The sequence below is a fragment of the Bubalus kerabau genome, unplaced genomic scaffold (genome assembly GCF_029407905.1).
Source record: "Bubalus kerabau isolate K-KA32 ecotype Philippines breed swamp buffalo unplaced genomic scaffold, PCC_UOA_SB_1v2 scaffold_54, whole genome shotgun sequence".
Classification (NCBI taxonomy): Eukaryota; Metazoa; Chordata; class Mammalia; order Artiodactyla; family Bovidae; genus Bubalus; species Bubalus kerabau.
In genome coordinates this window covers 949,099-965,373 of record NW_026577908.1, presented here as the reverse complement: position 1 = coordinate 965,373, position 16,275 = coordinate 949,099, and the positions used below count along the sequence as shown (strand labels likewise).

The window sequence follows — 16,275 nt, the reverse complement described above, 5'->3', positions numbered from 1 at the left end:
GCCGAGCCAAGTGACACCTTGAGGCTTCCAAGAACTTTTCTGTCTTTCACACGCTAAGTAAATCCTGAGCACCTACGATGAGCTGGGAGGCATGTAATAAGTTTCTGGAACTAGAAGGCGGAGAGAAGCAGACACAGAGTTCCTGCTTTCACTGAGACGAATCTAATGATACATCACAGGCAGATCCTTTGAGAACTTGTCGAGGGGCCTCTACCCTCACCAAAACCTGGGTGTCAGGGAAGGCTTTTCAGAGTAACCATTGCGTTGAGGTCCATAGGTTGAACCTACGTAAACCAGGGTTGAGATGCAGGAAGAATTTCAGGCAGGGAAAACAGCATCCTGGAAGTCTACGTGACCAGGGAACCTTAGGACGTTCAAGAAATGAAAATGCCCTATGGGATGGAAGCCAAAGAGTGCAGAGGGCATTCCAGGGAAAAGACATCCGAGAAGAACGTGAGGAGCAGGCATGAAGGGAATTGGTCGTATCTTCAATATGATGGGAAAATACAAGAGCCGTTGGAGCAGGATGGTGACAGAATTGCATCTGCATTTCCAAACGGTCATCTTGCTCCACGTCACTAATGATTGGAGAGACTCAACTCCAAACGCCAAGGAGGGACCACTTCGCCCGAGTCCGACTGGGCCTCATTGCAATGTCTGTCCATAGCAGATGCTGGAGAAGCTGTGGAGCAAAGGGAACTCTCCTCCACGCTGAGTAGGAATGGGAGTTGGTACAGCCGGGATGGAAAAGAGTATGGAGGTTCGCGAAGGAACTAAACGTAGAAGTAGCCTATGGTTCAGCAGTCCCACTCCCAGGCATAGATCCACCCCCAGTCCAAGCCAACAAGCCAGATGCCCCTGTTTGGGCACATCGATCTGTGCGCGCGCTCGCATGCGCATGCGCGATCGCCTGCGAGGCTGGGGGTGGGGCGGGGGCTGGGGCTCTGGCTGGAGTCGGTGCAAGCCCCGGGATTGCCTGAGGCAAGCCAAAGGAGCCCCAGAGGGAGACGGGACGGCCGGTCGTCTGGTTTCCTGAAAGCCGAATGCGAATGCGGAGGGGCTCGCGGGCCGCGGGGAGGCAACCCAGGTCTGCAGCGGGAGTCGGGGCCCCGGCCACCCACTCACTCCCCCCGCCCCGGGAGGGGCTGGGGCTGCGGGGGTGGCGGGGGGGCGAGGGGGGTGTGGGTCCAAGAATTGGGACGCGGGGCGGGGGCTAAAGGACCTCTTCTGGTAGGCAAAAAAGCCTCCAGCACCCGGAATTCCCAGGTGGTCTCCCATCCAAGATACTAAACAGGCCCGACCCTGCTTAGCTTCCGAGATCAGACGAGATCGGGCGCCTTCAGGCCGGTAGGGCCGGAGACGGACGCGGCCGCCGCGGGGCGCCCTAAGAGCCTTGCGCTTCGCCTCCCTTTCGCTCTGACCTGCAGGTCGGGCCAACGGGCCGCCCCTCTCCTCGGGGGGCCGTGCTGTACTTGAGCCGCACGACCCGCGACCGCACTCCAGCCTGCTGACGCCGGCCCGGCCCCCGAACACCGCCAACACCAGACCAGCAACCGCCTGGCCGGGCCCGGGGGCCCGATGGGCTTCCAGGACCCCCCAGTGACCGGGAGGGCGTGCGTGCGTGCGCGCGCGCGGGGCCTGGGGGGTGGGCTGAGGGGTGCGGAGGTCTCGGCGCCCTCCCACCCCCGGCCACTCCAGACCCGGCCGCGCTGGCTGAGCGGGGCCTCCCCCCCCATCCCCTTCGCTGCTCAGGGCCGCGCGACCCCGGAGGTGTCGGTCTTCGGGGCCCGCCGCCTCCCGATCCCCGCGGCCCGGGGGCCTCTGAACCTCCTGCGGGCCTAGGCGCAGCGAATCTTGAGCGCCCAACTTGCCCGGCACCTGCCCACTGCCCAAACCCACCGGGAGCCACGGAGGCGCGGTCGACCGGAGCGCCTCAGCCCCGCCCCTTTGCCCTACCGAGGCGCCCCCCTTGTCCCCACGCCGCCCGCCAAGCACCCGACCTTCCTGAGAGAGCAGACGAACCACAGGCAGGCACACAGACAGACACACACACTCGCACGCACCCACGCCATGGGAGACAGCTGGCCTGCGCGAGCTCCTCAGCCAGAGCCATAGCACCTGGGAGAGGCCGGGGCCAGACCAAAGGCCCGGCGGATGGCTGTCGGGAGAGACAGAGGCAGAAATCCATGAAGCTTCCGAGACAGACTCCAAGACGGTGAGAGGGAGATACACACACACACACACACACACACACACACACGAGTGTGGTCTTTGGAAATTCTTCTGTTCGTAGTTGCTGGGTTGAGCCCAACTTTTATAGGCCCCATGGAGTGCGGCCCATCAGGCTCCTCTGTCCGTGGCATTTCCCAGGCGAGAATACTGGAGTGGGTTGCCATTTCCTTCTCCAGGGGATCTTCCCGACCCAGGGATCAAACCCGAGTCTCCTGCGGGCGGATGCCTTGCCATCTGAACCAGCACATTGCGAATTCCCTAGGCAAAATACAAAGAAAAGGGCTCGTGTGCTACTAAGTGGAAAGATGATTGAAGAAACAGAAGGTGTCCTTTGTTGGTATCTTTGAATCTTTCTTTAGTTTTCGTTGATTTTTACTCTTAAGGCTACTTGAACAAGGCAAGAGAGAAACCCCAGAACTGAAAAGCAATTGACTTTTTTGAAAGAAACCTGTGCAGGTTAAGCACTCTTCGTTTTTGAGAGATGGTGAAACGCAAAATCTTGATTCAACACATATGACTTTGGTGAACTTTATTTCAAATCTCCATGATGAACCCCTAAGGCGTCCAGGAAGAAAGGAGTAGAGCAGGAGACAAAAAGAGCAACCTTTCCCCTTGGCGCCATCCCAACCAGCTGCTTAGTTCCTTCATCTCATGGACTACCATCTGGGCTTATCTGGTTTGTCTGATTCTTGTTTCGGGGCCCGTTTCTAGTCACAAGGCTGTCAACAGTGGGGGGTGGGGTGGGGTGGGGGGGAAGCCCTTCTTTCCATTCCACATGAGACCCAGTGGACAATCCAGGCCCTGGCCACTGCATAGAGCGTGCAGCAACAATATCAACGGTGATGCTGGTTAACAACGCATATTCCTGGAATCCACTCCGTTGGCTACTGAGTGTGTGCAGTGGTGGTCTGGAACCTATACCTGGAAGCTTTCTTGATGATTGCAAATGACACCAAAGTCCGAGGACGATGGAAGATCTTCACGTTTCTGCAAGAGCCACACACCTCCAGAAGGAACCGCAAGACTTGCCTGACATGGTCAAGGTCTAAGTATTGGACTACACGTCGGAAGGTCTCCACCTTTGCTATGGAAGTCAAACGATCTTTCTTGGAAATGAAAATGGATCACACTGAACGTTCACATTCTTCTAGAGCATTTGAAAAGCCCTAAACTGTAGAAATCTGCTGTACGAGTTCCTTGAAAGCAAGAACCCATACTGATGGATATGTCTTAATGCCTTAGATTGTGCCTTGAATATAGCGTACACATGAACCCAGGAAAGGAAAGAATGGAATCGCCAAATATACAAAGAGATCAAAAGTGCCGAGCCAAGTGACACCTTGAGGCTTCCAAGAACTTTTCTGTCTTTCACACGCTAAGTAAATCCTGAGCACCTACGATGAGCTGGGAGGCATGTAATAAGTTTCTGGAACTAGAAGGCGGAGAGAAGCAGACACAGAGTTCCTGCTTTCACTGAGACGAATCTAATGATACATCACAGGCAGATCCTTTGAGAACTTGTCGAGGGGCCTCTACCCTCACCAAAACCTGGGTGTCAGGGAAGGCTTTTCAGAGTAACCATTGCGTTGAGGTCCATAGGTTGAACCTACGTAAACCAGGGTTGAGATGCAGGAAGAATTTCAGGCAGGGAAAACAGCATCCTGGAAGTCTACGTGACCAGGGAACCTTAGGACGTTCAAGAAATGAAAATGCCCTATGGGATGGAAGCCAAAGAGTGCAGAGGGCATTCCAGGGAAAAGACATCCGAGAAGAACGTGAGGAGCAGGCATGAAGGGAATTGGTCGTATCTTCAATATGATGGGAAAATACAAGAGCCGTTGGAGCAGGATGGTGACAGAATTGCATCTGCATTTCCAAACGGTCATCTTGCTCCACGTCACTAATGATTGGAGAGACTCAACTCCAAACGCCAAGGAGGGACCACTTCGCCCGAGTCCGACTGGGCCTCATTGCAATGTCTGTCCATAGCAGATGCTGGAGAAGCTGTGGAGCAAAGGGAACTCTCCTCCACGCTGAGTAGGAATGGGAGTTGGTACAGCCGGGATGGAAAAGAGTATGGAGGTTCGCGAAGGAACTAAACGTAGAAGTAGCCTATGGTTCAGCAGTCCCACTCCCAGGCATAGATCCACCCCCAGTCCAAGCCAACAAGCCAGATGCCCCTGTTTGGGCACATCGATCTGTGCGCGCGCTCGCATGCGCATGCGCGATCGCCTGCGAGGCTGGGGGTGGGGCGGGGGCTGGGGCTCTGGCTGGAGTCGGTGCAAGCCCCGGGATTGCCTGAGGCAAGCCAAAGGAGCCCCAGAGGGAGACGGGACGGCCGGTCGTCTGGTTTCCTGAAAGCCGAATGCGAATGCGGAGGGGCTCGCGGGCCGCGGGGAGGCAACCCAGGTCTGCAGCGGGAGTCGGGGCCCCGGCCACCCACTCACTCCCCCCGCCCCGGGAGGGGCTGGGGCTGCGGGGGTGGCGGGGGGGCGAGGGGGGTGTGGGTCCAAGAATTGGGACGCGGGGCGGGGGCTAAAGGACCTCTTCTGGTAGGCAAAAAAGCCTCCAGCACCCGGAATTCCCAGGTGGTCTCCCATCCAAGATACTAAACAGGCCCGACCCTGCTTAGCTTCCGAGATCAGACGAGATCGGGCGCCTTCAGGCCGGTAGGGCCGCAGACGGACGCGGCCGCCGCGGGGCGCCCTAAGAGCCTTGCGCTTCGCCTCCCTTTCGCTCTGACCTGCAGGTCGGGCCAACGGGCCGGCCCTCTCCTCGGGGGGCCGTGCTGTACTTGAGCCGCACGACCCGCGACCGCACTCCAGCCTGCTAACGCCGGCCCGGCCCCCGAACACCGCCAACACCAGACCAGCAACCGCCTGGCCGGGCCCGGGGGCCCGATGGGCTTCCAGGACCCCCCAGTGACCGGGAGGGCGTGCGTGCGTGCGCGCGGGGCCTGGGGGGTGGGCTGAGGGGTGCGGAGGTCTCGGCGCCCTCCCACCCCCGGCCACTCCAGACCCGGCCGCGCTGGCTGAGCGGGGCCTCCCCCCCCATCCCCTTCGCTGCTCAGGGCCGCGCGACCCCGGAGGTGTCGGTCTTCGGGGCCCGCCGCCTCCCGATCCCCGCGGCCCGGGGGCCTCTGAACCTCCTGCGGGCCTAGGCGCAGCGAATCTTGAGCGCCCAACTTGCCCGGCACCTGCCCGCTGCCCAAACCCACCGGGAGCCACGGAGGCGCGGTCGACCGGAGCGCCTCAGCCCCGCCCCTTTGCCCTACCGAGGCGCCCCCCTTGTCCCCACGCCGCCCGCCAAGCACCCGACCTTCCTGAGAGAGCAGACGAACCACAGGCAGGCACACAGACAGACACACACACTCGCACGCACCCACGCCATGGGAGACAGCTGGCCTGCGCGAGCTCCTCAGCCAGAGCCATAGCACCTGGGAGAGGCCGGGGCCAGACCAAAGGCCCGGCGGACGGCTGTCGGGAGAGACAGAGGCAGAAATCCATGAAGCTTCCGAGACAGACTCCAAGACGGCAAGAGGGAGATACACACACACACACACACACACACGAGTGTGGTCTTTGGAAATTCTTCTGTTCGTAGTTGCTGGGTTGAGCCCAACTTTTATAGGCCCCATGGAGTGCGGCCCATCAGGCTCCTCTGTCCGTGGCATTTCCCAGGCGAGAATACTGGAGTGGGTTGCCATTTCCTTCTCCAGGGGATCTTCCCGACCCAGGGATCAAACCCGAGTCTCCTGCGGGCGGATGCCTTGCCATCTGAACCAGCACATTGCGAATTCCTAGGCAAAATACAAAGAAAAGAGCTCGTGTGCTACTAAGTGGAAAGATGATTGAAGAAACAGAAGGTGTCCTTTGTTGGTATCTTGGAATCTTTCTTGAGTTTTCGTTGATTTTTACTCTTAAGGCTACTTGAACAAGGCAAGAGAGAAACCCCAGAATTGAAAAGCAATTGACTTTTTTGAAAGAAACCTGTGCAGGTTAAGCACTCTTCTGCCGGGGTCCAGCCCCGGCTGATCCAGGGTATTCGAAGCGGGGACGGCGTCGGCGACCTATTTATATTTATTTATTCATCAAAGATTCAAAGAGTAATAGAATGAGGATAGCTCAGTGAAGAAATTCAGTGGAGAAAAGCGGCTGAAATAAGGATAGCTCAGTAGAAAAATTCAGTGGAGAAAAGAAGCTGAGTGGCTTGGTTTACGCGGAAAATCAATATAACCCGTGACACCAGGTTAGCTCTGACCACGGAGGCCGCAGGCGCCCTCTCGAATAGCGGAAGGTGCCCCACCTTAGACACCTTCTCGAGTGGGTCTTAGAAGCCCAGGCAAATAAATGGTCGCAGAGGACATCCGCGCTCCAGATGGACACTCAGCTGGAATTTGGGAGAGAGAGTGACATGGGGAGACCAAGTTTCAGTGAACAAGGCCCGCACTTTATTTTCCAAAGTAGTTTTTATACCTTAAGGTATGCATAGAGGAAAATGGGGGAAGGGGTAGAGCCATGCAGCAAGCCAGGCTTTCTTCCTTATCATATGCAAAAGTTCAGGTGATTGACATCATCTTCTGGCCAGGAGGCCTGTTAACATTTTAAGAAACTTATCTTTCTCTAAAGGTGATTATTCCAAAGTCAGGCGCCAGCCTTCCAAAAAGCATTGGACAAAGCGGCATTTTACATTTCTATACACCCATTATATCAATCAATACACTGCCAAGGACACAGTAGGTAAGGAGTATGAAGACTTAGCAGCAAACTGGCTCAACAAGTGAAAAAACCCTTCACCAATACAATTTCTAATTAATCTTTTAACTACTCAAAGCAATCTGTGTTTAGGCAGTTTAGAACATCTCCTGCCTCTCACAGTTGGGAGGCTCTGAACAATCACATGTGGCCGGAAAAACCCATTCAGGCAGGCTAGAGGATTTCCAAAGGAGTTTGTAGGTTGAAACACTGTCACATCCAAGAATTATTAACTGGAGCTGTAAGCTAACTCTTTTTTCAGAGAGAGGTAGTGGGAGACAGCCCCCCGTAAAGTCAGAGGTGTAGGTGAAAGCACAAAGCAGAAAGTAGGCAGACTCTGGTTTTGGGGGTAGATGCTCGAGAATTTCCAGGGGGACTCCTGAGGCTCGATCCCGCCTTTGCGTATGCCGAGCCTCCTTCCTCATGACCTTTGTCATGGGCGGAGTGCCTCACGCTGGCTCCCGGAAGTGATAGAATTCCAGTTGAGATATTCCAGATCCTCACTCAATATGCAATATGCCGGCTCCCAACACTCTTCGTTTTTGAGAGATGGTGAAATGCAAATTCTTGATTCAACACATATGACTTTGGTGAACTTTATTTCAAATCTCCATGATGAACCCCTAAGGCGTCCAGGAAGAAAGGAGTAAAGCGGGAGACAAAAAGAGCAACCTTTCCCCTTGGCGCCATCCCAACCAGCTGCTTAGTTCCTTCATCTCATGGACTACCATCTGGGCTTATCTGGTTTGTCTGATTCTTGTTTCGGGGCCCGTTTCTAGTCACAAGGCTGTCAACAGTGGGGGGTGGGGTGGGGTGGGGGGGAAGCCCTTCTTTCCATTCCACATGAGACCCAGTGGACAATCCAGGCCCTGGCCACTGCATAGAGCGTGCAGCAACAATATCAACGGTGATGCTGGTTAACAACGCATATTCCTGGAATCCACTCCGTTGGCTACTGAGTGTGTGCGGTGGTGGTCTGGAACCTATACCTGGAAGCTTTCTTGATGATTGCAAATGACACCAAAGTCCGAGGACGATGGAAGATCTTCACGTTTCTGCAAGAGCCACACACCTCCAGAAGGAACCGCAAGACTTGCCTGACATGGTCAAGGTCTAAGTATTGGACTACACGTCGGAAGGTCTCCACCTTTGCTATGGAAGTCAAACGATCTTTCTTGGAAATGAAAATGGATCACACTGAACGTTCACATTCTTCTAGAGCATTTGAAAAGCCCTAAACTGTAGAAATCTGCTGTACGAGTTCCTTGAAAGCAAGAACCCATACTGATGGATATGTCTTAATGCCTTAGATTGTGCCTTGAATATAGCGTACACATGAACCCAGGAAAGGAAAGAATGGAATCGCCAAATATACAAAGAGATCAAAAGTGCCGAGCCAAGTGACACCTTGAGGCTTCCAAGAACTTTTCTGTCTTTCACACGCTAAGTAAATCCTGAGCACCTACGATGAGCTGGGAGGCATGTAATAAGTTTCTGGAACTAGAAGGCGGAGAGAAGCAGACACAGAGTTCCTGCTTTCACTGAGACGAATCTAATGATACATCACAGGCAGATCCTTTGAGAACTTGTCGAGGGGCCTCTACCCTCACCAAAACCTGGGTGTCAGGGAAGGCTTTTCAGAGTAACCATTGCGTTGAGGTCCATAGGTTGAACCTACGTAAACCAGGGTTGAGATGCAGGAAGAATTTCAGGCAGGGAAAACAGCATCCTGGAAGTCTACGTGACCAGGGAACCTTAGGACGTTCAAGAAATGAAAATGCCCTATGGGATGGAAGCCAAAGAGTGCAGAGGGCATTCCAGGGAAAAGACATCCGAGAAGAACGTGAGGAGCAGGCATGAAGGGAATTGGTCGTATCTTCAATATGATGGGAAAATACAAGAGCCGTTGGAGCAGGATGGTGACAGAATTGCATCTGCATTTCCAAACGGTCATCTTGCTCCACGTCACTAATGATTGGAGAGACTCAACTCCAAACGCCAAGGAGGGACCACTTCGCCCGAGTCCGACTGGGCCTCATTGCAATGTCTGTCCATAGCAGATGCTGGAGAAGCTGTGGAGCAAAGGGAACTCTCCTCCACGCTGAGTAGGAATGGGAGTTGGTACAGCCGGGATGGAAAAGAGTATGGAGGTTCGCGAAGGAACTAAACGTAGAAGTAGCCTATGGTTCAGCAGTCCCACTCCCAGGCATAGATCCACCCCCAGTCCAAGCCAACAAGCCAGATGCCCCTGTTTGGGCACATCGATCTGTGCGCGCGCTCGCATGCGCATGCGCGATCGCCTGCGAGGCTGGGGGTGGGGCGGGGGCTGGGGCTCTGGCTGGAGTCGGTGCAAGCCCCGGGATTGCCTGAGGCAAGCCAAAGGAGCCCCAGAGGGAGACGGGACGGCCGGTCGTCTGGTTTCCTGAAAGCCGAATGCGAATGCGGAGGGGCTCGCGGGCCGCGGGGAGGCAACCCAGGTCTGCAGCGGGAGTCGGGGCCCCGGCCACCCACTCACTCCCCCCGCCCCGGGAGGGGCTGGGGCTGCGGGGGTGGCGGGGGGGCGAGGGGGGTGTGGGTCCAAGAATTGGGACGCGGGGCGGGGGCTAAAGGACCTCTTCTGGTAGGCAAAAAAGCGTCCAGCACCCGGAATTCCCAGGTGGTCTCCCATCCAAGATACTAAACAGGCGCGACCCTGCTTAGCTTCCGAGATCAGACGAGATCGGGCGCCTTCAGGCCGGTAGGGCCGCAGACGGACGCGGCCGCCGCGGGGCGCCCTAAGAGCCTTGCGCTTCGCCTCCCTTTCGCTCTGACCTGCAGGTCGGGCCAACGGGCCGGCCCTCTCCTCGGGGGGCCGTGCTGTACTTGAGCCGCACGACCCGCGACCGCACTCCAGCCTGCTAACGCCGGCCCGGCCCCCGAACACCGCCAACACCAGACCAGCAACCGCCTGGCCGGGCCCGGGGGCCCGATGGGCTTCCAGGACCCCCCAGTGACCGGGAGGGCATGCGTGCGTGCGCGCGGGGCCTGGGGGGTGGGCTGAGGGGTGCGGAGGTCTCGGCGCCCTCCCACCCCCGGCCACTCCAGACCCGGCCGCGCTGGCTGAGCGGGGCCTCCCCCCCCATCCCCTTCGCTGCTCAGGGCCGCGCGACCCCGGAGGTGTCGGTCTTCGGGGCCCGCCGCCTCCCGATCCCCGCGGCCCGGGGGCCTCTGAACCTCCTGCGGGCCTAGGCGCAGCGAATCTTGAGCGCCCAACTTGCCCGGCACCTGCCCGCTGCCCAAACCCACCGGGAGCCACGGAGGCGCGGTCGACCGGAGCGCCTCAGCCCCGCCCCTTTGCCCTACCGAGGCGCCCCCCTTGTCCCCACGCCGCCCGCCAAGCACCCGACCTTCCTGAGAGAGCAGACGAACCACAGGCAGGCACACAGACAGACACACACACTCGCACGCACCCACGCCATGGGAGACAGCTGGCCTGCGCGAGCTCCTCAGCCAGAGCCATAGCACCTGGGAGAGGCCGGGGCCAGACCAAAGGCCCGGCGGACGGCTGTCGGGAGAGACAGAGGCAGAAATCCATGAAGCTTCCGAGACAGACTCCAAGACGGCAAGAGGGAGATACACACACACACACACACACACACGAGTGTGGTCTTTGGAAATTCTTCTGTTCGTAGTTGCTGGGTTGAGCCCAACTTTTATAGGCCCCATGGAGTGCGGCCCATCAGGCTCCTCTGTCCGTGGCATTTCCCAGGCGAGAATACTGGAGTGGGTTGCCATTTCCTTCTCCAGGGGATCTTCCCGACCCAGGGATCAAACCCGAGTCTCCTGCGGGCGGATGCCTTGCCATCTGAACCAGCACATTGCGAATTCCTAGGCAAAATACAAAGAAAAGAGCTCGTGTGCTACTAAGTGGAAAGATGATTGAAGAAACAGAAGGTGTCCTTTGTTGGTATCTTGGAATCTTTCTTGAGTTTTCGTTGATTTTTACTCTTAAGGCTACTTGAACAAGGCAAGAGAGAAACCCCAGAATTGAAAAGCAATTGACTTTTTTGAAAGAAACCTGTGCAGGTTAAGCACTCTTCTGCCGGGGTCCAGCCCCGGCTGATCCAGGGTATTCGAAGCGGGGACGGCGTCGGCGACCTATTTATATTTATTTATTCATCAAAGATTCAAAGAGTAATAGAATGAGGATAGCTCAGTGAAGAAATTCAGTGGAGAAAAGCGGCTGAAATAAGGATAGCTCAGTAGAAAAATTCAGTGGAGAAAAGAAGCTGAGTGGCTTGGTTTACGTGGAAAATCAATATAACCCGTGACACCAGGTTAGCTCTGACCACGGAGGCCGCAGGCGCCCTCTCGAATAGCGGAAGGTGCCCCACCTTAGACACCTTCTCGAGTGGGTCTTAGAAGCCCAGGCAAATAAATGGTCGCAGAGGACATCCGCGCTCCAGATGGACACTCAGCTGGAATTTGGGAGAGAGAGTGACATGGGGAGACCAAGTTTCAGTGAACAAGGCCCGCACTTTATTTTCCAAAGTAGTTTTTATACCTTAAGGTATGCATAGAGGAAAATGGGGGAAGGGGTAGAGCCATGCAGCAAGCCAGGCTTTCTTCCTTATCATATGCAAAAGTTCAGGTGATTGACATCATCTTCTGGCCAGGAGGCCTGTTAACATTTTAAGAAACTTATCTTTCTCTAAAGGTGATTATTCCAAAGTCAGGCGCCAGCCTTCCAAAAAGCATTGGACAAAGCGGCATTTTACATTTCTATACACCCATTATATCAATCAATACACTGCCAAGGACACAGTAGGTAAGGAGTATGAAGACTTAGCAGCAAACTGGCTCAACAAGTGAAAAAACCCTTCACCAATACAATTTCTAATTAATCTTTTAACTACTCAAAGCAATCTGTGTTTAGGCAGTTTAGAACATCTCCTGCCTCTCACAGTTGGGAGGCTCTGAACAATCACATGTGGCCGGAAAAACCCATTCAGGCAGGCTAGAGGATTTCCAAAGGAGTTTGTAGGTTGAAACACTGTCACATCCAAGAATTATTAACTGGAGCTGTAAGCTAACTCTTTTTTCAGAGAGAGGTAGTGGGAGACAGCCCCCCGTAAAGTCAGAGGTGTAGGTGAAAGCACAAAGCAGAAAGTAGGCAGACTCTGGTTTTGGGGGTAGATGCTCGAGAATTTCCAGGGGGACTCCTGAGGCTCGATCCCGCCTTTGCGTATGCCGAGCCTCCTTCCTCATGACCTTTGTCATGGGCGGAGTGCCTCACGCTGGCTCCCGGAAGTGATAGAATTCCAGTTGAGATATTCCAGATCCTCACTCAATATGCAATATGCCGGCTCCCAACACTCTTCGTTTTTGAGAGATGGTGAAATGCAAATTCTTGATTCAACACATATGACTTTGGTGAACTTTATTTCAAATCTCCATGATGAACCCCTAAGGCGTCCAGGAAGAAAGGAGTAAAGCGGGAGACAAAAAGAGCAACCTTTCCCCTTGGCGCCATCCCAACCAGCTGCTTAGTTCCTTCATCTCATGGACTACCATCTGGGCTTATCTGGTTTGTCTGATTCTTGTTTCGGGGCCCGTTTCTAGTCACAAGGCTGTCAACAGTGGGGGGTGGGGTGGGGTGGGGGGGAAGCCCTTCTTTCCATTCCACATGAGACCCAGTGGACAATCCAGGCCCTGGCCACTGCATAGAGCGTGCAGCAACAATATCAACGGTGATGCTGGTTAACAACGCATATTCCTGGAATCCACTCCGTTGGCTACTGAGTGTGTGCGGTGGTGGTCTGGAACCTATACCTGGAAGCTTTCTTGATGATTGCAAATGACACCAAAGTCCGAGGACGATGGAAGATCTTCACGTTTCTGCAAGAGCCACACACCTCCAGAAGGAACCGCAAGACTTGCCTGACATGGTCAAGGTCTAAGTATTGGACTACACGTCGGAAGGTCTCCACCTTTGCTATGGAAGTCAAACGATCTTTCTTGGAAATGAAAATGGATCACACTGAACGTTCACATTCTTCTAGAGCATTTGAAAAGCCCTAAACTGTAGAAATCTGCTGTACGAGTTCCTTGAAAGCAAGAACCCATACTGATGGATATGTCTTAATGCCTTAGATTGTGCCTTGAATATAGCGTACACATGAACCCAGGAAAGGAAAGAATGGAATCGCCAAATATACAAAGAGATCAAAAGTGCCGAGCCAAGTGACACCTTGAGGCTTCCAAGAACTTTTCTGTCTTTCACACGCTAAGTAAATCCTGAGCACCTACGATGAGCTGGGAGGCATGTAATAAGTTTCTGGAACTAGAAGGCGGAGAGAAGCAGACACAGAGTTCCTGCTTTCACTGAGACGAATCTAATGATACATCACAGGCAGATCCTTTGAGAACTTGTCGAGGGGCCTCTACCCTCACCAAAACCTGGGTGTCAGGGAAGGCTTTTCAGAGTAACCATTGCGTTGAGGTCCATAGGTTGAACCTACGTAAACCAGGGTTGAGATGCAGGAAGAATTTCAGGCAGGGAAAACAGCATCCTGGAAGTCTACGTGACCAGGGAACCTTAGGACGTTCAAGAAATGAAAATGCCCTATGGGATGGAAGCCAAAGAGTGCAGAGGGCATTCCAGGGAAAAGACATCCGAGAAGAACGTGAGGAGCAGGCATGAAGGGAATTGGTCGTATCTTCAATATGATGGGAAAATACAAGAGCCGTTGAAGCAGGATGGTGACAGAATTGCATCTGCATTTCCAAACGGTCATCTTGCTCCACGTCACTAATGATTGGAGAGACTCAACTCCAAACGCCAAGGAGGGACCACTTCGCCCGAGTCCGACTGGGCCTCATTGCAATGTCTGTCCATAGCAGATGCTGGAGAAGCTGTGGAGCAAAGGGAACTCTCCTCCACGCTGAGTAGGAATGGGAGTTGGTACAGCCGGGATGGAAAAGAGTATGGAGGTTCGCGAAGGAACTAAACGTAGAAGTAGCCTATGGTTCAGCAGTCCCACTCCCAGGCATAGATCCACCCCCAGTCCAAGCCAACAAGCCAGATGCCCCTGTTTGGGCACATCGATCTGTGCGCGCGCTCGCATGCGCATGCGCGATCGCCTGCGAGGCTGGGGGTGGGGCGGGGGCTGGGGCTCTGGCTGGAGTCGGTGCAAGCCCCGGGATTGCCTGAGGCAAGCCAAAGGAGCCCCAGAGGGAGACGGGACGGCCGGTCGTCTGGTTTCCTGAAAGCCGAATGCGAATGCGAATGCGGAGGGGCTCGCGGGCCGCGGGGAGGCAACCCAGGTCTGCAGCGGGAGTCGGGGCCCCGGCCACCCACTCACTCCCCCCGCCCCGGGAGGGGCTGGGGCTGCGGGGGTGGCGGGGGGGCGAGGGGGGTGTGGGTCCAAGAATTGGGACGCGGGGCGGGGGCTAAAGGACCTCTTCTGGTAGGCAAAAAAGCCTCCAGCACCCGGAATTCCCAGGTGGTCTCCCATCCAAGATACTAAACAGGCCCGACCCTGCTTAGCTTCCGAGATCAGACGAGATCGGGCGCCTTCAGGCCGGTAGGGCCGCAGACGGACGCGGCCGCCGCGGGGCGCCCTAAGAGCCTTGCGCTTCGCCTCCCTTTCGCTCTGACCTGCAGGTCGGGCCAACGGGCCGCCCCTCTCCTCGGGGGGCCGTGCTGTACTTGAGCCGCACGACCCGCGACCGCACTCCAGCCTGCTGACGCCGGCCCGGCCCCCGAACACCGCCAACACCAGACCAGCAACCGCCTGGCCGGGCCCGGGGGCCCGATGGGCTTCCAGGACCCCCCAGTGACCGGGAGGGCGTGCGTGCGTGCGCGCGCGCGGGGCCTGGGGGGTGGGCTGAGGGGTGCGGAGGTCTCGGCGCCCTCCCACCCCCGGCCACTCCAGACCCGGCCGCGCTGGCTGAGCGGGGCCTCCCCCCCCATCCCCTTCGCTGCTCAGGGCCGCGCGACCCCGGAGGTGTCGGTCTTCGGGGCCCGCCGCCTCCCGATCCCCGCGGCCCGGGGGCCTCTGAACCTCCTGCGGGCCTAGGCGCAGCGAATCTTGAGCGCCCAACTTGCCCGGCACCTGCCCGCTGCCCAAACCCACCGGGAGCCACGGAGGCGCGGTCGACCGGAGCGCCTCAGCCCCGCCCCTTTGCCCTACCGAGGCGCCCCCCTTGTCCCCACGCCGCCCGCCAAGCACCCGACCTTCCTGAGAGAGCAGACGAACCACAGGCAGGCACACAGACAGACACACACACTCGCACGCACCCACGCCATGGGAGACAGCTGGCCTGCGCGAGCTCCTCAGCCAGAGCCATAGCACCTGGGAGAGGCCGGGGCCAGACCAAAGGCCCGGCGGATGGCTGTCGGGAGAGACAGAGGCAGAAATCCATGAAGCTTCCGAGACAGACTCCAAGACGGTGAGAGGGAGATACACACACACACACACACACACACACACACACACGAGTGTGGTCTTTGGAAATTCTTCTGTTCGTAGTTGCTGGGTTGAGCCCAACTTTTATAGGCCCCATGGAGTGCGGCCCATCAGGCTCCTCTGTCCGTGGCATTTCCCAGGCGAGAATACTGGAGTGGGTTGCCATTTCCTTCTCCAGGGGATCTTCCCGACCCAGGGATCAAACCCGAGTCTCCTGCGGGCGGATGCCTTGCCATCTGAACCAGCACATTGCGAATTCCCTAGGCAAAATACAAAGAAAAGGGCTCGTGTGCTACTAAGTGGAAAGATGATTGAAGAAACAGAAGGTGTCCTTTGTTGGTATCTTTGAATCTTTCTTTAGTTTTCGTTGATTTTTACTCTTAAGGCTACTTGAACAAGGCAAGAGAGAAACCCCAGAACTGAAAAGCAATTGACTTTTTTGAAAGAAACCTGTGCAGGTTAAGCACTCTTCGTTTTTGAGAGATGGTGAAACGCAAAATCTTGATTCAACACATATGACTTTGGTGAACTTTATTTCAAATCTCCATGATGAACCCCTAAGGCGTCCAGGAAGAAAGGAGTAGAGCGGGAGACAAAAAGAGCAACCTTTCCCCTTGGCGCCATCCCAACCAGCTGCTTAGTTCCTTCATCTCATGGACTACCATCTGGGCTTATCTGGTTTGTCTGATTCTTGTTTCGGGGCCCGTTTCTAGTCACAAGGCTGTCAAGAGTGGGGGGTGGGGTGGGGGGTGGGGGAAGCCCTTCTTTCCATTCCACATGAGACCCAGTGGACAATCCAGGCCCTGGCCACTGCATAGAGCGTGCAGCAACAATATCAA

General features: G+C 55.8%; 4 pseudogenes; all 4 read right to left on the bottom strand.

Annotated features, from left to right (window-relative positions):
* Positions 1 to 1,241: 1,241 nt before the first annotated feature.
* Positions 1,242 to 1,361, bottom strand: LOC129640994 (uncharacterized; annotated as a pseudogene).
* A 3,434-nt stretch (positions 1,362 to 4,795) lies between these two features.
* On the bottom strand, positions 4,796 to 4,915 carry LOC129640990 (uncharacterized; annotated as a pseudogene).
* Positions 4,916 to 9,617: 4,702 nt separating this feature from the next.
* Positions 9,618 to 9,737, bottom strand: LOC129640975 (uncharacterized; annotated as a pseudogene).
* Positions 9,738 to 14,445: 4,708 nt separating this feature from the next.
* LOC129640988 (uncharacterized) lies at positions 14,446 to 14,565 on the bottom strand (annotated as a pseudogene).
* Between the last annotated feature and the right edge of the window lie 1,710 nt (positions 14,566 to 16,275).